At 38.9% G+C, this 24,689-nt stretch overlaps 1 protein-coding gene across 6 annotated transcripts in view; it reads right to left on the minus strand.

Moving 5' to 3' along the window:
• Spopl (speckle type BTB/POZ protein like) overlaps positions 1–24,689 on the minus strand; it is a 73,810-nt gene that overhangs the window by 40,525 nt on the left and 8,596 nt on the right. The window contains exons 1-3 of one of the 6 annotated variants that reach the window (XM_039104707.2): positions 22,760–23,764; positions 22,475–22,540; positions 15–2,179 (exon numbers count right to left, since the gene is read on the minus strand). The exons of 3 other annotated variants lie outside the window; for them this stretch is intronic. The gene's annotated coding sequence lies outside the window, so the exon portion shown is untranslated. Of the gene's footprint in view, positions 1–14; positions 2,180–22,474; positions 22,541–22,759; positions 23,765–24,689 lie in introns of those variants that run through there. 2 more of the 6 variants (XM_063283453.1, NM_001134447.1) reach the window with 2 other exon arrangements.

Raw genomic sequence — 24,689 nt, forward strand, 5'->3', positions numbered from 1 at the left:
ATGGATGGACTCACCTGCTGGCACTACTGAATCCTAGGCTTCTTTTCCCAGGGTCTCGAGGCATGTCAGGCCCACCTGGTCTTCCAGATCTCCTGACAGACTCAGGTAACATCAGGGCATCAGTTACACCTTTTTCTACCTCAGACCTAGTCTGACTGTGGGTTCCAGCACCAACCTTCTTAACTGGGTCCCCAAACCTGTACACTCACTATGGAAATCAGCATGATGGTTCCTAAAGAAGATGGGAATCGATCTACTTCAAGACCCAGCTATACTACACTTTTGGGCATATACCCAAAGGATGCTTCATCATAATATAAATATACCTACTCAAGTATGGTCATTGTTGCTTTATTCATAATTGCCAAAAATTAGAAACAATCTAGATGTCCTTTCACAGAAAGATGGATAAATGTGATATACTTATGCAACAGAGTATTATTTGGCCATTAAAACAATTACATCATGAAGTTGCAGACAAACGGATGAAAGCAGGGGAAAAAAAAAATCATCGTGAGTGAGGTATCCAGGCCTAGAAAGATATATATGGTATGCACATATTAACCATTAAATCAGTAATAACTAAACTACAATCCACAGTACCACAGAGGGTAAATACAAAAGAGGGTACATATAGATCTCATGAAGGAATAGGAAATCAAATAGATAATTATGGATGGGTGAGGAAGTAGTTGGACTGAGATGAGCAGGTGGGGATGAGGAAGGAGGAGTTGAGGGAGGTAATAAGGGGAGAGACAGCTAAAATTAAAGCCCAATTGAGGGGTAGTATGAAAACCATATTTGGTAGGAAAGTCCTAAAATATATACACATATAAAGGCACTCTAAGTCAAATCAAATAATGAGGACACAGGGTCCTAACAGTCAATCTCATCATCAAACAAATCTTCTGGTACTGGAACTGATTTACATCTAATTAAGCAGTTGGCCAAACAGAAATTCCCAAACAACCAGAGCAGTTGCCAAGACTATAAAGATTTCTCTCCACAAACTGACACCAAGGCCCCACTGCTGAAGACAACATCTGCAGAACTCACTGAACATGGAGAGGTGAGCTGGTGCCTATGTCAAGCCTTTACTACATCCTGGCTTCTTTGGTACAGAAAGGTACTCTGCACACTGCCAAAAGAGTACAAACCTACAATGCTATACTATTTACATCTATACATGCTATACATCTGCAATGCTATAGTGTTTATAAGATATGCTAGAGCAATAGTGGCACAAACCTTGTGGTGTGAGCCAACCAATACATGATTAAGGGCCACTCTGAGTGCAACTCAAACTTGATACCTCCTGGATGCTCAATAACCAGAGACCAGATAGACTGGAGACCTAGCGTAAAACGAAATACTACTGGTCATTTAAAGAATGCTCTGGAGACATGGCTCAGAGGTTAAGAGCACTGGTTGCTCTTCCAGAAGACCCTGATTTCATTCCCAACACCCACATAACAGCTCACAACTATCTTTAACTCCAGTTTCAGGGGTTCTGACACCCTCACAGAGACATATATGCAGGCAAAACACCACTGCACATAAAATAAACATTGAAAACCAATTTTTTAAAACTAGTGATAAGGTGACTTCTAATCATTGTCTGTTATACTTATAGATCAGTACTTTGTTTAGGGAAACTTCCTCCTGCAGCAGATGGGAACAACCAGAGAGAGCTACAGCCAGACATTACACAGAGAAAGAGACCTTTGAACACTCATCCCTAAATAGATGTCTCCATCAAATCCCTCCCCTCAGAAGTCATGGAATCTGGTAGTAAAGGAAGCAGCCAGAAGGGATGACAGATAATAATCAAACAAGGCCCTTTAAATCAACATGAGCAAAGCTGATATGAACTCACAGAAACTGAAACATGATGCAAAGGACCAAGACAGGTCTGCACCAGATCTGTTCCATACACATACATGGTTTAGAGTTTTCATGGATTTCTTGAGTATACAAACAAGTAGGTCTCTGACTCTTATGCTTTCTTCTTTCTGTTGGTTGGTCTTGCCAACTTCAATGTAAGATTTTTGTTTTATCTTTGTTATTGTGTTTGCTGGTTCTACATAAAGGCCTGTAGGGCATTTTCTTAATTAGTGGCTGGTGAGGGAAGGCTGAGGCCATCACAGATGGTACTTCCTTGGATTGGTGGTCCTGGGTTCTATAAGAAAACAAGACAAAACAACAGGATAACCAAGAGCAGTCCTGAGGAGGATACAGTATTGATGGTGTAGCAGAAGACAGAGACCTCAAACCACACCAATCACTAACTGCAATGAACATTTCCAAGTAAGTGTGCACAATATACTGTGGGACACACTAAGACACACCATAGCTTCCACAGCAACATGTTTTCTATGCTTTGCTTTGTTTTTTGTTTGTTTGTTTGTTTGTTTGTTTTTCATTTTTCTTAATTTTTGTTTTGTATTTTCTTTTGGTGGAGAGGTTGCAAGGACAGGGCATGGATATGAAGCAATTGACAGATGCATGGGATTGGGGTGCATGATATGAAACTCACAAAGAGTCAGTAAAAAAGTTAGAAAGGAAGGAAGGAGGGAAGGAGGCCAAGCAACCCACTGGAAGTAAACCAGTAGGCAGCATCCCTCTATGGCCTCTGCATCAGCTTCTGCCTTTGGGTTTCTGCCCTGATTTGAGTTCCTGTCCTGACTTCCTTCAATAATAAACAGTAATATGGAAGTTTGGTCATGGTGTTTCATCACAGTAATAGAAACCCAAACTAAGGTAGTTATATTTTATTATCTCTTAAAATCCTGTTCTTTTCTAATGAGACAGAATAGGAATGGACCCAGATGAGAGGGGAGATAGGATGTAACTGGGAAGAACGGAAGGAGAATAAACTGTAACTAAGATATATTGTGTGAAAAAAGACTATTTTCAATAAAATAAAATATTAGAAAAAATTAAAAGACAAAGTATCTACAAAGTAACAGCCAAACTACAGACACTAGACTTTTTACATTATTTTTGAGAACTTAATACATAAGCACTGCATTTGTACTGATCTTGCCCCTCCAGCACTATGTTCACAGAAGTCTAAAAATCACACAGGAGTGTGCGTGCACAAACTCATGCACATGAGATCCCAATAAAATAAAATCAAGAACTGGGTGACTTTTCAAAAACCATTATAAGTGACCAGTGACATATTACCTTAAAAGGGGATCATTTAATCAAGTAGCTGTAACATGTAATTTGCACATACATAAAATCCTTTAATTATATCATGCTAAAAGTGACAAAAATCAAAACAAGAACAAAACATTCTCCATTAATAGATAAAGACACCATTATTCAACCTTCTATGACATATAGACACCAAGAATATTCATAACAAGATAATTTTTAAGTATAATATAAAAGAACCAGACCTAGCAGTTGTTTCATCCATTAACAGCTTAAGTCCATAAAACAACTCAGCAGATTTTAAGATTAAAATCATTTAACCTATCCACTCTGAGTTTTAATAAAAACTCAAAACTGTAAATTCATGGAGACAAAGAAAAATAAACAAACAACAAAAACCAGAGTAACATACCCTAGCTTACAGGTACTGACAGTAGTGCACAGTTAAGAAAAGCAGCTAAACATCTGCATTGAAAAGGGGATTTAAGGCCCAGCAGACTCAGGAGCCAAAGCACAGCCAGGGATAGGATCCTTCCTGTTTCCACTGTACAACAGCCCTCCTTACCCCAATCCCACTCAGAGAAAACTTGTTCCCCAGGAGTGGCCACATCCAAGCTCAGAGGTGGGAAGACCTTAACAATACCTGTCACAGGTGGGAACTGCCCAGGAACAGTGGACCCAGGAACCACAGCACAGTCCAGGACACAATCTTTCCAGTTTCCACCTGTGCCCCAGAGCTGTCCCTGTCGAGAGAAAACCTGTCCCCCAGGAGTGTGAACATACCCAGGCTCACAGGCTCACAGGAGGGACAAGGTCCAATCAGAGAGGGCAAGGGCAGCTAACACCAGAGATAGCCATATGTCAAGAGGGAAGCATAAAGAACATAAGCCACAGAACCCAATGCTACTTGGCAACATCAGAACCCAGTTCTCCCACTACAGCAAGCCCTGGATATCCCAACACACAAGAAAAGCAAGATTCTAATCTAAAATAACATGTCATGATGATGATAGAGGACTTTAAGAAAGACTTAAGTAACTCCCTTAAAGAAATACAGGACAACACAGGTAAACAAGTAGAAGCCCTTAAAGAGGAAACACATAAATCCCTTATGGAAATACAGGAAAACAATATCAAACAGGTGAAGGAATGGAACAAAACCATACAGGATGGAAATAGAAACAATAAAGAAATCACAAAGGGAGAATACCCTGGAGATAGAAAACCTAGGAAAGAGATCAAGAGTCATAAATGCAAGCATCAACAATAGAATACAAGAGGTAGGAGAATCTCAGGTAGAAAATACCATAGAAAACATTGACACAACAGTCAAAAGAAAATGCAAAATGCAAAAAGCTCCTAACCTAAAACATCCAGAAATACCAGGACACAATGAAAAGGCCAAACATAAGGATAATAGGTATAGAAGAAAGCAAAGATTCCCAACTCAAAGGGCCAGTAAACATCTTCAACAAAATTATAGAAGTTCTCTAATCTAAAGAAAAAGAGGACTATAAACTTACGAGAAGCCTACAGAATGCTATATAAATTGGACCAGAAAAGAAAAGAAATTCCTCCCGTCACATAATAGTCAAAACAACAAATGCGCAGAACAAAGAAAAATGAAAAGCAGTAAGGGAAAATGGTCAAGTAATCTATAAAGGCAGACCCATCAGACAGACTTACACCAGACTTCTCAACAGAAACACTCAAAGTCAGAAGACCTTGGTCAAAAGAGAACAAAAACACCAGTCCAGGCTAGTATACCCAGCAAAACTCTCAATTACCACAGTCGGAAAAAACAAGATATTCCAGGACACAACCAACTTCAAACAATATCTTTCCAGTAAACCAGCCATACAGAAGATAAAAAAAGGAAAGCACCAACATAAGGAGGGAAACTACAGCCAAGAAAAACCAAGAGACATTCTTCTTTCAACAAACCCAGAAGAAAATAGTGACACAAACATAACTGCACCTATAACAACAAAAATAACAGGAAGTAACAATCATTGGACCTTAATATCTCTTAACGTCAATGGACTCAATTCTCTAATAAAAAGATACAGCCTAAAAGACTGGATACTAAAACAAGACCTAGCATTTGCTGCATACCCAAAACACACCTAAGTGATAAAGACCTATACTACCTCAGCATAAATGGCTGGAAAATGAATTTCCAAACAAATGGTTCCAAGAACCAAGCTAAAGTAGCCATTCTAATAATGAATGAAATACACTTTCAAACAAAAGTTATCAAAAAAGATGAGGAAGGACACTTCATATTCATCAAAGGAAAAAATCCACCAAGATAAACTCTCAATTCTGAACATCTATGAACCAAATGCAAAGACACTAATATTTTTAAAAGAAACAAAGCCCAGACCAAACACTGAACCTCATACAAATAATAGTAGGATACTTTAAACACTCCACTATCACCAATGGACAGATCATGGAAACAGAAACTAAACAGAGACACAGTGAAACTAAGAGAATTTATAAACCATTTGGATTTAATAATTATCTATAGAACATTTCATCCTAAAACAAAAGAATATATCTTCTTCTCAGCACCTCATGGTACTATCTCCAAAACTGACCATATAATAGGACACAAAACAGGCCTCAACTGATACAAGAAGATTGAAATAACCCCATGCATCCTATCAGATCACCATGCACTAAGGCTAGTCTTCAATAATAACAAATTAATAGAAATCCCACATACTCATGGAAACTGAACAACCCTCTACTCAATGATAACTTGGTCAGGGAAGAAATAAAAAAAGAAATTAAGAGACTTTTTATAATTTAATGAAAATGAAGGCACAACATACCCAAACTTACAGGATAGAATGAAAGCAGTGCTAAGAGAAAACTCATACCCTGAGTGCCTCCAAAAAGAAACTACAGAGAGCATATACTAGCAGCTTAACAACACATCTGAAAGCTCTAGAACAAAAAGAAGCAAATACACTCAAGAGGAATAGAAGGCAGGAAATAATCAAACTCAGGACTAAAACCAAGAAGAAACAAAGAGAACTCTACAAAGAATCAACAAAAACAGGAGCTGGTTCTTTGAGAAAATCGACAAGATAGATAAACCGATAAGATATAGATAAGCTAATTAACCAGTTGGCACAGAGACAGTATACAAATTAACAAAATCAGAAATGAAAAGGGATGGGGCTGGAGAGATGGCTCAGTGGTTAAGAGCACTGACTGCTCTTCCAAAGGTCCTGAGTTCAAATCCCAGCAACCACATAGTGGCTCACAGCTATCCATAATGAGATCTGATGTGCCTAAAGACAGTTACACTGTACTTACATATAATAAATAAATAAATCTTAAAAAATAACAGAAATGAAAAGGGAGATATAACTGAAACTGGAGAAATTTAAAAAAATCATCAGATCCTACTACAAAAGTCTATTACTCAACAAAGCTGGAAAATCTAGATGAAATGGATGATTTTCTACACAAATACCTGGTACCAAAGTTAAATCAGGATTGGCTAAAACCTCTACACAGTCCCCTAACTCCTAAAAAAATAGAAGCCATTATTAAAAGTCTCCTAACAAAAAAAGCCTAGGACCAGATGGTTTTAGTGCAGAATTCTGTCACAAGTTCAACGAAGATAAAAATATTCTTCAAACTACTTCACAAAATAGAAACAGAATGAGCACTACCTATGAAGACACAGTTAAAACTGATATCTAAACCACACAAAGACAGACCAAAGAAAAAGAACTTCAAACCAATTTCCTTTCTGAATACCAATGCAAAAAATAAGAAAATTATCACAAACAGAATCTAAGAACACATTAAAACAATCATCCATCATGATCAGGTAGGCTTCATCCCAAGGATGCAGGTATGGTACAATATATAGAAACCCATTAACAACCCCTATATAAAAAACCAATTCAAAAAAACAAAAACAAAAAAACAAACAAAAAAAAAAAACAAAACAAAAAACAAAACCTCACATAATCATCCCACCAGATCTGAAAAAGCCTTTGACAAAATACAACAACCCTTCATGTTAAAAAGTCTTGGAAAGATCAGGAATTCAAGGCACATACCTAAATATAATAAAAGCAATATACGGCTAATCAATAGCCAACATCAAACTAAATGGAGAGAACCTTGAAAATCTCACTAAAATCAGGGACCAGACACGGATTCTTCCTACTCTCTCCTTATCTATTCCATATAGTGGTTGAAGTTCTAGCCAGACCAATTAGACAACAAAAGGAGGTAAAAGAGATTAAAATTGGAAAGGAAGAAGTCAAGATATCGCTATTTGCAGATGATATGACAGTATAATTAAGTGACCCCAAAAAATCCATCAGAGATTTCCTACAGCTGATAAACAAAATCAACAAACCAATCAGTAGCCTTCCTCTACTCAAAGGATAAACAGTCTGAGAAAGAAATTAGGAAATCCACACCCTTCACAATAATCACTAACAATATAATATACATTGGTGTGACTCTAACCAAAAAAGTGAAAGATCTGTATGACAAAAATTTTCAAGTCTCTGAAGAAAGAAATCGAAGATCTCAGAAGCTGGAAAGACCTCTCATGCTCATGGATTGGCAGGATTAATATAGTAAAATGGGCATTTGCCAAAAGCAATTTAGATTCATTGCAATCCCCATCAAAATTCCAACTCAATCCTTCACAGAGATAGAAAGAGTAATTCTCAAATTCATCTGGAATAACAAAAAGCCCCAAAGAGTGAAAACTGTTCTCAGCAATAAAAGAACTTCTGGAAGAATCACCATCCCTGACCTCAAGCTGTATTAACAGAGCAATCTTGATTAAAAAAAAAAAAAAACTGCATAGTATTGGTACAGAGACAGGAAGTTAGATCAATGGAATAGAACTGAAGATCCAGAAATGAAGCCACACACCTATGGTCACTTGATCTTTGACAAAGGTGCTAAAAACCATCCAATATAAAACAGACAGCATTTTCAACAAATGGTGCTGGTTCAACTGTAGGTCACCATGTAGAAAAATGTAAATTGACCCATTCTTATCTCCTTGTACAAAGTTCAAGTTCAAGTGGATCAAAGACCTCCACATAAAACCAGTTACACTGAAACTAACAGAAGAGAAAGTGGGGAAGCGTCATTGAACACATGGGCACAGTGGACAATTTCCTGAACAGAACACCAATAACTTGTGCTCCAAGATCAAGAATTGACAAATGGGACCTCATAAAATTGCAAAGCTTCTGTAAGGCAATAGGACAAAACAGCAACAACAGATTGATAGAGGGCTTATATACAAAGAACTTTAGAAGTTAGACTTCAGAGAACCAATTAACCCTATTTAAAAATGGGGCACAGAGCTAAACAAAGAATTCTCAACAGGAATCTCAAATGGCAGAGAAGTACCTAAAGAAATGTTCAACATCCTTAGTTATCGGGGAAATGCAAAATCCCTGAGATTCCAACCTTATACTAGTCAGAATGGCTAAGATAAAAAGCTCAGGTGACAGAAGATGCTGTCGAGGATGTGGAGAAAGAGGAACACTCCTCCATTACTGGTAGGATTTCAAGTAGGTCCAACCACTCTGGAAGTCAGTCTGGCCATTCCTCAGAAAATTGGACATAGTACTACCTGAAGACCCAGCTTTACCACTCTTGGACATATACCCATAAGATGCTCCAACATAAAACAAGGACACGTGCTCCACTATGTTCACAGCAGTCTTATTTGTATAAGCTGGAAAGAACCCAGATGTCCTTCAACGGAGGAATGGATACAGAATATGTGGTACATTTGCATAATGGACTACTACTCAGCTAATGGACTACTACTCAGATATTAAAACCAATGACTTCATGAAATTCACAGGAAAACGATGGAACTAGAAAATACCATACTGAGTGAGGTGACCCAGTCACAAAAGAGTATACACATAGTATTATTCACTGATAAGTGGATATTAGGAAAAAAGCTCAGAATACTCAAGATACAACTCACAGACCATATGAAGCTCAAGAAGGAATATCAAAGTGTGACTATTTCAGTTTTACTTAGAAGGGGGAACAAATAAGTCACTGGAGGAAATGCCCAGAACAGTAAGTGGAGCAGAGACTGAAGGAAAGGCCATCCAGAGTCTGTGCCATCAAACCCTAAAACTATTGCAGATGCCAAGAAGTGCTTGCTGAGAGGAGCCTGGTATGGCTGTTCCCAGAGAGGCTCTGGCAGTGTCTGACCAATATAGATGAGGTGGCTTGTGGCCAACCATCAGATAGAGTAAGGGGACCCCAACAGAGGAGTTAGGGAAGGGACTGAAGTAGATGAAGGGGTTTACAATCCCATAGGAAGAAAAACAGTATCAACCAACCAGTCCTGCCCCCACCAATCTCCCAGAACTAAACCACCAATCAAAGAGTACACATAGAGGGACAGATGGCTCCAACTGCTTATGTAGCAAAGGAATGTCTTATCTGGCATCAATGGGAGGTGAGGCCCTTGGTCCTGTGGAGACTTGATGCCCCAATGTAGGGGAATGCTAGGGTGGCGAGGAGGAAATGGGTAGGTGGGTGGAGGATCTCCCTCATAGTAGCAGGGGTAGGGGGGATAGGAAAGGGGTTTTGTGGAGAGATAACAGGAAAAGGGGATAACATTTGTAATGTAAATAAAATAACCAATAAAAAATGTTAATAAAAAAGGGATTTAAGACCACTCTACACCAGGGACACTCTAGACTACCCATCTACACATGTAGATTATCTGTATTCTATTTGTCCAGGCCTGTCCATGCAGGTCATCCCTATGCCACATAATGACTTGCCATGAACATCACCTTCTCTTTATCTCTCTTCCTCCCCTTGGGATTTCCCAATGCTCAGTCAGTTCCCAGCAAAGCATCCTCCAGCATACCACATGGCTGGGAAACCCACTCAATTCCCTTGGTTCCCAGTATAGCAAAGCTTTAGCAGCTGCTTACCTCAGATCTTTAGTAGTCTATCCAGTTTTGAAAACCCAGCCCAAGGGACACAACTTGTTCCAAGCAACTTGACCATTCCACTAAAGGCCATAGCTGACAAACAGATAAGTCATAGGCTCCAAAAGGGAACATAGATATTCCAATCCTGCTATGAATTAGCCTCCTCCTGAACACTGCAATCACCCATATGCTGAAACAACATGCTGTATAAAACATAAAGAAAAACTCAACCAACCAACTACAAACCCACAAATCTAAACACAGAAATAAAAACATGAAATACCAAAACAACATCTCCAACCAACTACAATACACAAATCTAAACACAGAAAAACATGAAATACCAAAACAACATCTCCTCCAAAAAGAAAAAAATCTTCTAATATCCCCTACTGAAAATAACATGGAAAAGCTCCTCCCAAATGTGAAATTCAAAAGAATGATTGTAGCATTGGTTAAACAACTAAAAGAATACTAGAACAAAGAGATAAATGAGATAAGGAGGTCATCCCAAACAGGAAGGTAGACTTTGAATCAATGAAGAAAACCCAAACTGAAATAATGCTTGAACTGAAATTTTAAGTAAGCCAGTTAAAAACCTCATGGAAAGCCTCACCAACAAAACTGATCATTTCAAATCCAGAAAGTCAGGGATGGAGGACGAAGCAGAGGAATTAGAACACCCGGTAAGCATCAAGTTTAAGGGGAAAAAAGTTACAAGAACGGAACATGGAACAGTCAAGAGAAGAAAAGTAATTCTCCACCACATATTACAGCTAAAGTATTACAAATACTCAGGACAAAAAGGTGCTGAAGGCTGCCAAGCGAGAAATGTCAAGACACATACAAAGGCAGGGATAATTCATCTGACAGAACTCTTTAAAACAAAGAGGGCCTGGAAATAAGTATTTCACCTTTCAAAAGTTCATAACTGTCAAACAGACTACTATGCCAAGCAAAATTGTCTATAAAACTGAGTAAGAAATAAAAATTTTCCATAATAAAAATGGATTAAAGATATTTTGTTGTTTTATTGTGATATTAAATTTGTTGTTTTATTGTTTTATTAATACCATAGTTTGTATTTAATAAAATACAAATTTTATTAAAATTTTATTTTAAATTGTTTTATTAAATTTACTTATTCACTTTACATCCCAATACGAGCATCCTCTCTCCTCCTAGTACTCCCTCATGCAGATCCTCCTCCTACTGCTCCCTCCCCTTCTCTTTTGAGGAAGGCCCCTCTAGGCATCACCCCTTCAATACTACCCCTCCATACACCAACCCCCAACTCAAATCCCACCCCCACCCCCACCCCCACTCCTATACATCAAGTCACTGATGCAGGACTAGGCACATCCTTTCCAACTGAAGCTGGACAAGGTTAGGGGGAAGACACTCAGGGGAAACAGGATTTACAGTTAGACAGGCAACACATTCAAGGAGCCTCTGCTCCTTCTGTTGGAGGTCCTCTACATGAAGACCAAGCTGCACATCGGTGGAGGGGGCCTAGGTCCAGTCCATGCTCACTCTTTGGATGGTGATTTAGTCTCTGAGAGGTCCCAAGAGTCCAGGTTAGTTGACCATTCCCCCAACTCTTCCATAAGACTCCCCAAGCTCTATCTATTGTTTGGCTGTGGGTCTCTGCACCCTGACTGCTGGATTGAGCCTCTCAAAAGGACAACTATGCTAGGCTCCTGTTTGCAAGCATAACAGAATATCATTAATAGTGTCAAGGATTGGGTCTTACCCCTGGGATGGGTCTTAATAATTTGGGGCTGTCATTGATTGGCCATTCCCTCCACATCTGCTCTACCTTTTTCCCTGCACAAGATGTAGGCAGGACACATTTTGGGTTGAAGGTTTTGTGGATGGGTTGATGTCCTTATCTGTTCACTGGAAGTCCTATCTGGCTACAGAAAGTGGCCACTTCAGGATCCATATCCCCTACTGCTAGGAGTCTCAAGTAGAGTTGCCTGAAAGACCCTCTGGGGCCTCTCCTATCCCAAATCTCTGGTACTTCCTAGAGATTGCTCCTACCCACAATTTCCCTTCTTTCTCCCTTGCTCCCTATATCTGATCCCCCTTGCCACCACATTCTACTCCCCTCCTCAACCCCTCTCCCACTCAGTTCCTTCCCTCCACCCACCTCTGATATCTATTTTATTTCCCTTCTTAGAGAGATACAACCATCCTCCCTTGGGCCCTCTTGACTGTCTGACTTCTTTGGGTTGGTTGATTACTGTGTCATAATCCTGTACTTTGTACTAATATCTACTAAGTGAGTATACACAGTCCATATTTGTGGCCTGTGTTAACTCACTCAGGATGATATTTTTCTAGTTCCATCCATTTGCCTACAAAATTCATATCCTTGTTTTTAATAGCTTTAATTGTATAAATGAGCCACATGTTCTTTATCCATTCTTCAGTTGAAGAACATCTTGGTTGTTTCCAGCTTTTGACTATTATGAATAAAGCTCTTAAGAACATAGCTGAGGGGGCTGGGGATTTAGCTCAGTGGTAGAGCGCTTACCTAGGAAGCTCAAGGCCCTGGGTTCGGTCCCCAGCTCCGAAAAAAAGAACCAAAAAAAAAAAAAAAAAAAAAAAAAAAGAACATAGCTGAGCCAGTGATCTTCTGGGATGGTAGCACATCTTTTATGTATATGCCCAGGAGTGATATAGCTGGGTTTTGAGGTACTATTCCCAATTTTCAGAGAAACCACCAAATGGATTTCCAGAGTGGTTGTACAAGTTTGCATTCTGACCAGCACGAAGGATTGGTCCCCTTGCTCCATATCCCTGCCAGCATGTGCTGTCCCTTGAGCTTTGAATCTGAGTCACTCAGATGGGTGTAAGATAGAATCCCAGAGTTAATTTGAACATTTCTTTAAGTGCTTTTCCACCATTTGGGATTCCTTTGATGAAAATTTTCTGTTTCACTCTGTACCTGTTTTTAATAGTTATTGGGTTTGTTGGTGATTAACTTCTTGAGTTCTTTATATATTTTGAAGAGATCAAAAATATTTAACAACTAAAAATGTTTCAGAGGACAAAATAGTGCAATCTGTAAAGAAAAATAAGCACACACAAAAAGTCACATGAAACAACAACAAAAAATAAAAAACCCAATCAAACAAATAAACAAACAAAAAAATTACCAGGACAGGTTGTCAAAACAAACCTAAAAAAATTAAGTAAATAAAGCAAAGACAAAAAAAAAAAAAAAAAAGGTCAACAAACTGGCAGTAATTAACATATGTTGTTCAAATAACATTGAAGACCAATGGTCTCAATTCCTCAATGAAAAGACACAAGACACAGATTCATAGAATGGATTATAAATCCATTATTTTTCTACCTCCAAGAAACGTACCTCACCATCAATAATAGATGACACAGAAATGTACAAAGAAGGGAAATAGCATTCTAAATAGAATCAAGAACCAAAGAAAGACAGCTATTCTAGTAACTGACAAAATGTACTTCAAAACAATATTGGTCAAAAAAAAGATAAGAAACAGTATTTTGTACATATTAGGGAAAATGCACAAATGTGATGGTATAATCCTAAACATAGAGGTTCCAAACACAGGGGTAACAAATTACATATAAGAAATACTATTATAAATAGGCGGACCCCAATCCAGTGATAGTGGGTAATTCTAATACCCTATTTTCATGAATAGAAAGGTCATCTAGAGAAAAAAAAAAAAAAAAAACTCAGAGCAGGTAACATCATGAATCAAACAGACCTAACTGATATCTACAGAAACTTTCCTCCCAAATACTAAAGAATACATATTCTTCTCAGCAGCCCATGGAGCTTTATAAAAATTCAACTACACACAAGGGCACAAAGGAAGTCTTAACAATAATAGAAAAATTAAAATAACATTTTGCATTCTGTATGACCACAGTAGAGTAACAACAGCTATCAACAGCAATAGAAATGACAGAAATTACACAAGTTTGTAGAAATAAACAATACACTATTGAATGAGAATTGGATGAAAGTAGAAATGAAGAAAGAAATGTAAAATCTCTAGATGTGAAGAAAAACAAAAACACAACAAACCACAATCTATGGGACTAAGAGAGGTCTTCACAGAATTAAATGCAAGGGTTGGGGATTTAGCTCAGTGGTAGAGCGCTTGCCTACCAAGCACAAGGCCCTGGGTTCGGTCCCCAGCTCCGGAAAAAAAGAAAAAAGAAAAAAGATCCAAACACAGAATTAAATGCCTGCACTAGTGGTAGAGAACTGTGGGTCAAGACTTCCTTTGGAGGTCCAAGGACCCTTGGAAAAACAGACACAGTTTATGATTCCTCAAAGTAGTAAACTGTTGTGTTATAAAGAAGCAATGAAAACAACGTTGCGTCAGTTCTCTTTGAAGTAATGGAATGGAAGCTTTCTTTAGGAGTGGTACATCTGGAACACTCCTCCATTGCTGGTGGAATTACAAACTGGTACAATCACCTGGAAATCAATTTGGAGGTTCCGCAAAAAGTTGGAAATAAACTTACCTAAAAACCCAGAAATATCACTCTTGGGAATATACCCAAAATCTGCCCCGCCATGCCACAGGAGCATGTGTTCCACTATGTTCACAGCAGCCTTATTTGTGATAGCCAGAAGCTGGAAACAACCCAGATGTCCCAAGACAGAAGAATGGATAGACAAAATGTGGCTCATTTACACAATGGAATACTACTCAGCTATTAAGAACAAGGACATCCTAAGTTTTTCAAGTAAATAGGTCAAACTAGAAAATATCATCCTGAGTGAGGTAACTCAGACCCTAAAGGACATATATTTAAACTAAAAAGTGGATATTAGCCAAAAAAATTAAATAAACAAAAAAGAGCAACAACAACAACAAAAAAAAAGTATAGACTACCCAAGATACAGTCCACAGAACTCAAAATGATCAACAAACTGAGGGGCCCAAGTGAGGATGCCTCAGTTCCACTTGGGAGGGAGAAGAAAGTTACCACAAGGGTGAATCCAGAGAAAGAGAGAGAGAGAGATGGAGGGAGGAAGCGAGGGACAGATGGAACAACTTGGGAGGGAAGGGGACTGTAGAGGGGAGGCTAACATGATCTGGTACTGGTGGGGGAAAAAGACTGAAGCCCTGAGGGCCAGCATAAAGAATGGAAATAGGCAACATCTGGAGGTAGGAGGTTGGGAGGACCCTCCAGAATGTACCAAAACCCAGGGAGGTGAGTGACTCTCATGACTCAAAGTGGGGGCACCCTAGATTTCATGCCCTAGAGTGGAGAGAGGGAACTTGTAGGGCCCATGTGCAGCATAAAAACAGGGCATCAAGTGAGGCAAAGGGTTATTATCCCACATCGATGCAAAAATAATAAAATTCTGGCAAACCAAATCCAAGAGCACATCAAAACAATCCTCCACCATGATCAAGTAGGCTTCATCCCAGGCATGCAGGGATGGTTTAATATACGGAAAACCATCAACGTAATCCATTACATAAACAAACTGAAAGAACAAACCACATGATCATTTCATTAGATGCTGAGAAAGCATTTGACAAAATTCAACCCCCCTTCATGATAAAAGTCCTGGAAAGAATAGGAATTCAAGGCCCATACCTAACTACATAGTAAAAGCCATATACAGCAAACCAGTCGCTAACATTAAACTAAATGGAGAGAAACTTGAAGCAATCCCACTAAAATCAGGGACTAGACAAGGCTGCCCACTCTCTCCCTACTTATTCAATATAGTTCTTGAAGTTCTAGCCAGGGCAATCAGGCAAGAAAAGGAGATCAAGCAGATACAGATTGCAAAAGAAGAAGTCAAAATATCACTATTTGCAGTTGATATGATAGTATATAAGTGACCCCAAAAGTTCCACCAGAGAACTACTAAACCTGATAAACACCTTCAGCAAAGTGGCTGGGTATCAAATTACCTCAAATAAATCAGTAGCCTTCCTCTACACAAAAGACAAACAAGCCGAGAAAGAAATTAGGGAAACGACACCTTTCAAAATATTCACAAATAATATAAAATACCTCAGTGTGGCTTTAAACAAGCAAGTAAAAGATCTGTATGATAAGAACTTCAAGCCTCTGAAGAAAGAAATTGAAGACCTCAGAAGATGGAAAGATCTCCCATGCTCATGGATTGGCAGGATTAACATAGTAAAAATGGCCATTTTACCAAAAGCGATCTACAGATTCAATGCAATCCCCATCAAAATACCAACACAATTCCTCAAAGAGTTAGACAGAACAATTTGCAAATTCATCTGGAATAACAAAAAAGCCAAGATAGCTAAAACTATCCTCAACAATAAAAGGACTTCCAGAGGAATCACTATCCCTGAACTCAAGCAGTATTACAGAGAAATAGTGATAAAAACTGCATGGTATTGGTACAGAGACAGACAGATAGACCAGTGGAATAGAATCGAAGACCCAGTAATGAACCCACATACCTATGGTCACTTGATTTTTGACAAAGGAGCCAAAACCATCCAATGGAAAAAAGATAGCATTTTCAGCAAATGGTGCTGGTTCAACTGGGGGTCAGCAAGTAGAAGAATGCAGATAGATCCATGCTTATCACCCTGTACAAAGCTTAAGTCCAAGTGGATTAAGGACCTCCACATCAAACCAGATACACTCACACTAATAGAAGAAAAGGTGGGGAAGCATCTCGAACACATGGGCACTAGAGAAAATTTCCTGAACAAAACACCAATGGCTTATGCTCTAAGATCAAGAATCGACAAATGGGATCTCATAAAACTGCAAAGCTTCTGTAAGGCAAAGGACACTGTTGTTAGGACAAAACGGCAACCAACAGATTGGGAAAAGATCTTTACCAATCCTACAACAGATAGAGGCCTTATATCCAAAATATACAAAGAACTCAAGAAGTTAAGACCACAGGGAGACAAATAGCCCTATTAAAAATTGGAGTTCAGAGCTAAACAAAGAATTCACAGCTGAGGAATGCCAAATGGCTGAGGAACACCTAAAGAAATGTTCAACATCTTTAGTCATAAGGGAAATGCAAATCAAAACAACCCTGAGATTTCACCTCACACCAGTGAGAATGGCTAAGATCAAAAACTCAGGTGAAAGCAAATGCTGGTGAGGATGTGGAGAAAGAGGAACACTCCTCCACTGTTGGTGGGATTGCAGACTGGTACAACCATTCTGGAAATCAGTCTGGAGGTTCCTCAGAAAACTGCACATTGAACTACCTGAGGACCCAGCTATACCTCTCTTGGGCACATACCCAAAAGATGCCCCAACATATAACAAAAGATACGTGCTCCACTCTGTTCATAGCAGCCTTATTTATAATAGCAAGAAGCTGGAAAGAACCCAGATGCCCTTCAACAGAGGAATGGATACAGAAAATGTGGTACATCTACACAATTGAATATTACAAGGCTATCAAAAACAATGACTTTATGAAATTCATAGGCAAATGGATGGAACTGGCAAATATCATCCTGAGTGAGGTAACCCAATCACAGAAAAACACACATGGTATGCACTCATTGATAAGTGGCTATTAGCCCAAATGCTTGAATTACCCTAGATACACAGAACACATGAAACTCAAGAAGGATGACCAAAATGTGAATGCTTCACTCCTTCTTTAAAAGGGGAACAAGGGTTGGGGATTTAGCTCAGCGGTAGAGCACTTGCCTAGCGAGCGCAAGGCCCTGGGTTCGGTCCCCAGCTCTTAAAAAAAAAAAAAAAAAAAAAAAGGTGGCCCTAAAAGGGGAACAAGAATACCCTTGGCAGGGAATAGGGAGGCAAAGTTTAGAACAGAGGCTGAAGCAACACCCATTCAGAGCCTGCCCCACATGTGGCCCATACATATACAGCCACCAAACTAGATAAGATGGATGAAGCAAAGAAGTGCAGGCTGAGAGGAACCGGATGTAGATCTCTCCTGAGAGACACACCCAGAATATAGCAAATACAGAGGTGAATGCCAGCAGCAATCCACTGAACTGAGAACGGGACCCCAGTTGAAGGAATCAGAGAAAGGACTGGTAGAGCTTGAAGGGACTCGAGACCCCATATAAACAACAATGCCAACCAACCAGGGCTTCCAGGGACTAAGCCACTACCCAAAGACTATACATGGACTGACCCTGGGCTCCAACCTCATAGGTAGCAAGGAATAGCCTAGTAAGAGCACCAGTGGAAGGGGAAGCCCTTGGTCCTGCCAAGACTGAACCCCCAGTGAACGTGATTGTTGCGGGAAGGGTGGTAATGGAGGAATGGGGAGGGGTTAGGGGGATGTTGGCCCGGAAACCGGGAAGGGGAATAACATTCGAAATGTAAATAAGAAATACTCAAGTTAATAAAGATTTAAAAAAAAAAAAAAAACTCTGATCAATAATTCTTCCTGTTTGAAAGAAATGCAGGGATAGCAATAGAGAAGAGCCTGAGGGAAAGAAGGTCCAGCTACAGGCCCAAAGTGGAATTCAGTTCAAGGGGAGGCCCCAAGACCTGATACCATTACTGAGGCTATAGGGCACTCACAAAAGGGGACCTATCACAACTGCCCACCAAAAGACCCAACAAGCAGCTGAAAGAGTCAGATGCAGATATGTGCACCCAACCAATGAACAGAAGCTGCTGACCCCTCTGGTTGAATTAAGGAAAAGCTGGAGGAAGCTAAGGAGAAGGGCAACCCTATAGAAGGATCAGCAATCTCGATTAACCTGGACCCCAGAGATCTCTGGATCAACAACCAGGTAGCATACACCAGCTGACATGAGGCCCCCAACACATATACAGCAGAGGACTCCTGGGTCTGGGTTCAATCAAAGATGTATCTAATAATCTTCAAGAGACTGGAGGCCCCAGGGAGTTTAGAGGTCTGGTGGGGTGGCGATACCCTAGTGGAGATGGGGGGTGGGGGGCGCAGAAGGTGTGAAATGTGGAACAGCCAGACGGTGGACAGAGAGAATAAAATCTGGAGAAAAAGAGAGAGAGAGAGAGAGAGAGAGAGAGAGAGAGAGTGAGTGTGTGTGTGGGGGGGGTGGTGAGGGAGACAAAACTAATGGGTAAGGAAGGAGGTAGAACTCAACAGTTCTCAACCCATGTGTACTGACTCCAATGACCTTTTCACAGGAGTCACCTAAGACTACCCAAGACCACCAGAAAACACATTACATTATGATTTATAACAGTAACAAAATTATAGTTATAAAGTAGAAATGAAAATAATTTCATGGATGGGGACTATATTAAAGGGTCATGGCATTAGGAAGAATGAAAACCACTGAGCTACAATGAGTTAGGTGAGGGAGTGTACTGCACAAGCTAGAATTAATTAGAAAGAACAATAATTGAGAGAAAATGCTTCTGTAGAACTGACCTGTAGTAAGTCTCTGGAGTATTGTTTTGATTAATGACTGATATGAGAGGGCCCAGTTCACTGTGGGTAGTACTATCTTTGGTTAAGTGATACTGTGTGCTACAAAAAAGTAGGGTAAGAAATCCATGAGAAGCAAGCCAGTCGGCAATATTCTTCCAAGGTCTTTATTCCAGACTCTGGTTTGATATAGGTTCTGCCCTGACTTGCCCCAGTGATGAATGAGTGACCTGAAAGTTATAAGATGAAATAAATAAACCCTTTTAGCTGAAGTTGCTTTAGTGGTGACTTAACGCAGCAATAGAAACCTAAGTAAAACAGGGTAAATATGGTAAAAGCACACTGTACAAAATGTCAATGAGCTGATAAAAATTCAAATAAAGTGTCAAGTCAATATGCTTCCTTTATATCACAGAAAATGAGAAAAAAGGCAAATAAAATTCGTACAAGAAAAGATTTTAAAAGGATAATTACATTAGTGAACCAAAGAAACAAAAAGAATCAAAATGTAAGTTTTGACTTAATAAAATTGATACACTATACTTGTCAAGAGAAAAGAGCAAATTGCTTTAATTTCATTTTAGTACCTCACACATTCATAATTAAATGATTCATTCTTTATGCCATTCTCCACTCAGAACACTGATGAGGAAATAGACCTGCACATGTGAAAGAAAGCCATACCAGCCCCATACCATTACTTTGCAAAGTTGTCCTGCATCTTAAAATATAAGCAGATCATGCAGGAGAAACCAAAACTACCAATTTACTCAACCAACATAATTCCTAAATATGTATCCTTATACCACAGATGTATAGTTTCCACCTCTCATCAAAGAGACTTTCCTTTAGAACAGATCTAGAGACTATCACAGAAAACCATAACCAATCCAAATAAAGTGTTATAAAGGCCAGTCTTATATGTTAACATCTACAACACAACTCTTTCACTTACAGCTCAGGGATCATTTTTAAAGACAGGCAGGAAAGATTATAAGAGTCAGATAGTAGGGGAACACCCATAGAGAAGGGAAGGGGGAGGGGTTGGGGGACGTTGGCCTGGAAACTGGGAAGGGGAATAACAATCGAAATGTAAATAAGAAATACTCAAGTCAATAAAGATGAGAGGAAAAAAAAAAAAGAGTCAGATAGTTGTAAGAGCCAGAGATCCAGGAAGTCTGCTGTGAGATTGTTTCTCTAAGAAATATCAAAAAGGCTGTATCTATGAAGTCTTATCAACATGACTGCCTAACTAATAGACATGCTAACATGGAAGGATAAAAGCTCATGAGGGCTCAACCCTGGTCAAAAAGCTATGAACAACTAAGAGAAATAGTCTTTCCCAGGTAGTAATTCACCAATTGATTACTCAGTACCAAATGGTCAGTCCTGAAAAATATACACACAATACATACAAGTAAAGCTATATGGACTGAGCAGGCTGAATTTGTGAGAGGTGTGTGTGTGTGTGTGTGTGTGTGTGTGTGTGTGTGTATGAATATATAGCATATGTATAAACACACACATTACAAAAACTATAGAAACAGCCATAGTTTGAAAAAGAAGGAGGGTATATGGGAGGGCTAGGAGGGAAATATGAGAAAGAAGAAATGATATTCTAATCTCAAAAAAATATTTAAACAAAAATATGAGGAGTACTAAGGCTAATATTCATTTGGGAAGAACAAATGAGATTCAACAGAAGTTCTAAAATGGGAGAAAAAGAGAAACATGTAACCTATAGCCAATTCAGCAGACAGAATGAGAGACTTAAATTTTCTTCTAAAGTATACAAAGATACAGGGAAATCTCTGAGGGTCTGACCCCAGCCTGGTCTAAATAGCATGTTCCAGGCCAGGCAGGGCAACACAGACTCTGTTTCAAAAGATAGATGAATGAATGAATGAATGAATGAATGAATGAATGAATGAATGAATGAATGATTTCTTATAAAGAATATTGGAAAAAGGTAACAATAACCTGTTTTGAATAGGTGTTCATAAATGGAAATTATTAAAGACTAATTCAATCCACAAGATAAGTAAAAAGGTACAGTTTATTCATAATTGGAACATAAACGTTAGTTTTGAAGACAATAAAAACCTGAACATAGAACCATTTGGAACCAGATTTAGCAACAAATTGAGTTAAACAGGAATACCAATAATATATAAAAAGAAAACAACAATATTATTATCATGAGATAAAGGAGGCACAAGGTTATAGTCAGACCTCATTAAATTTCAAAAATTATTACTGAGAAAAGATTTAAACAGAACTTCTGGTAAAACCTGAATTCTTTAATTTTTTTTTTAAGTAAAAGAAAATCCTAAAATTCAAGTTACCTACCAAACAAAAACAAAACAAAGCAAAAAACATATTGAAGTCTAAATAGTACTAATGCAAATAGTAAGTACTGTTAAGATTTTCTGAGGAAAAAAAAAACTTGGAATTCCATAATCAAATTTGCTCACAATTGAATGTCAAATAAAGAACAGTTTCAAACTACAAACAGTTCATTTACCTCCACTAACATACTCAAGAGTATATTCTAAATCCGATAAAACCTAAGGCTTTTCAAGAGCTTAGTCTCTCTATATAAAGCAGTACACACTATATGATTTTAAAACGTAATAAAAAATTTAAACTAATCTGATAAAATTCTTTCTCAACAGCAATTTATTGGCTGTAGCTCTTCATCTAGAGATGGGTCTAGAAAATTCCCCCGTCCACATTTGCATGTTAACTGGTATCATCATGCAGGCCTTATTTAGGCAACCATATTCCTGAATATCCAAGGATAAATTGGTATCCTGATCAGTCCTCTTGCTTTTACCCAGGTCTAGACCCTAGTGGGTTATAGAATTCCAAGTAGTCATCAGTAAACACATGTATATATGAGTGTAATGGCTATTCTTGGTTGTCAATTTGATTATATCTGGAATGAACTTACAGTCCAAAATTGGAAGGCTATGACCCAGATCTTGAGGCTGGGAGATACAAGTTTCCGATCTGAATCCTAGCATGGAGATTTTTTTTTAACTTTTTCCCCCCTTTTCTTTTATTGGATATTTTCTTTATTTACATTTCAAATGTTATCCCCACTCATGGTTTCCCCTCCAGAACCCCTCCATCTCATCCCCCAACCCCTGCTCAATGAGGGTGTCCCCCCCCCACCCACCCATCCACTCCCTCCCGCCTCCCTGCCCTGGCATTCCCCTATACTGGGGCATCAAACCTTCACAGGACCAAGAGCCTCTACTCCCAGATGCCCTACTACCCATCCTCTGCTACATAAGTGGCTGGAGCCATGGGTCTGTCCATGTGTACTCTTTGTTGGTGGCTTAGTCCATGAGAGTTCTGGAATGTCTGGTTGTTTGATATTGTTGTTCTTCCTATAGGGCTGCAAACCCCATTGGCTATCTCGGTCCTTTCTCTAACTCTTCCATTGGGGACCCAGTTCTTAGTTCTCAGTGCAGTGGTTGGCTTCGAGCATCCATCTCTGTATTTGTCAGGCTCTGGCAGAGCCTCTCTAGAGACACTATATCTCATGTCAGCATATACCTCTTGGCATCCCCAATAATGACTGAGTTTGGTGACTGATCTCTGACTTCAAGGTCAGCCTGGGACAAAACAACTCCCAGATCCAGGCATGGTGGTACACACCTTTAATCTGGGGCACATCTTCTGGTGGACACCTCCATAAGGACATTGGAAAAAGGAAGATTCACTCTTCTTTGCCTGCTTATATTTCCTTGCCAGCACATCTGTTGCAATCTACTTGCCTTGTGGGACTGAGCAACTACTAGATTCTTGGACTTCCCATTCACAGCTGACCATTATTGGGTAGTTAGACTACAGACTGTTAAATCATCAAAAAAAATTCCCTTTCTATGTAGACATTATCTGTAAGTTCTGTGACTCTAGAGAACCCTAATACAATGAGTAACATTAAATGGACTAAGTAGGTTTTGTGTGTGTGTGTGTGTGTGTGTGTGTGTGTGTGTGTGCGCGCGCGCGCGCACGCATGCCCGCATATGTTTGCATGTGTGTAAAACATTACTAAAGAGAAGTCATAAATTTGAGTGAAGAGGGGCAGAAGTTGAAAGGAGAGAGGAAAAGGTTGAAATGATACAAATATAGTACACTTATGTACAGAAATGCTCAAAAAATTAAATTAAAAAAATCAGATAAAAATTAACACATTTCTTTTCTAATTCTCTCCTCTTATAGTATAATTTTATAATATAGATGTCTCATTTTGAAGACTACAGTTCTAACCAAGATAATAAGAGAAAGAAAAAACAAAAACAAAGAGAGAAGAAAGTTATAGTGTCAGAGGAAAAGAAAAAACTAGAAAAAGTTAAGGAAGAATTTACATGAATTTGTTCTTTGTGATTTTTTTTCAGTGGTGTGATAGTTTGCATATGGTTGGCCCAGGGAATGGCACTATTAGAAGGTGTGGCCTTGTTGAAGGAAGTGTGTCACCATGGGGTGGTTTGGAGATCCTCCTCCTAGCTGCCTGAGAATGCTCAGTCAGTTCCTGGCTTCCATCAGATAAAAATGTAAAACTCTTCCTAGTCCATGCCTCCCTGGATGCTGCCAGGCTTCCTGCCTTGATGACAATGAACTGAACCTCTGAACCTGTAAGCCAGTCCCAATTAAATGTTGTTCTTTATAAAACTTGCATTGGTCATGGTGTCTGTTCACAGCAGTAAGACCCTAACTAAGACAGTCCACAAGGGAAGAAATTGTGTTTATTTTGAGAAAGCAACCTATTTACAATGCAATGCCATTTTATGGCCAAGATAGCTAGAAAATATGATATGGCAAAAAGCAAATGTGGCAGAATAGTGGGAACCAGAACTCATGTTTCTTATTTATAATATTACAGATGCACAAATCATATAATGCTGCTCTCAAACCATAGTGCAATTAAACTAGAAATCCAAGATAGAGATGGTTGTGAAAATCCCAAATTACTTGGATGTTAAACAACTCACTGCTAAATACACTAAAGTAGACAAAAAGTAAAAGACAATGTATTAAAATTTGTGGGATGTACCAAAACGACCCTCAAAGGAAAATTGGGAATAATGAATGAATACATCATTGGCCTCTGTTAAATATTTGTGGAGTCAATTAACCAAGTATAGACTAAATTATTT

This window comes from Rattus norvegicus, chromosome 3 (genome assembly GCF_036323735.1).
Source record: "Rattus norvegicus strain BN/NHsdMcwi chromosome 3, GRCr8, whole genome shotgun sequence".
Taxonomy (NCBI): Eukaryota; Metazoa; Chordata; class Mammalia; order Rodentia; family Muridae; genus Rattus; species Rattus norvegicus.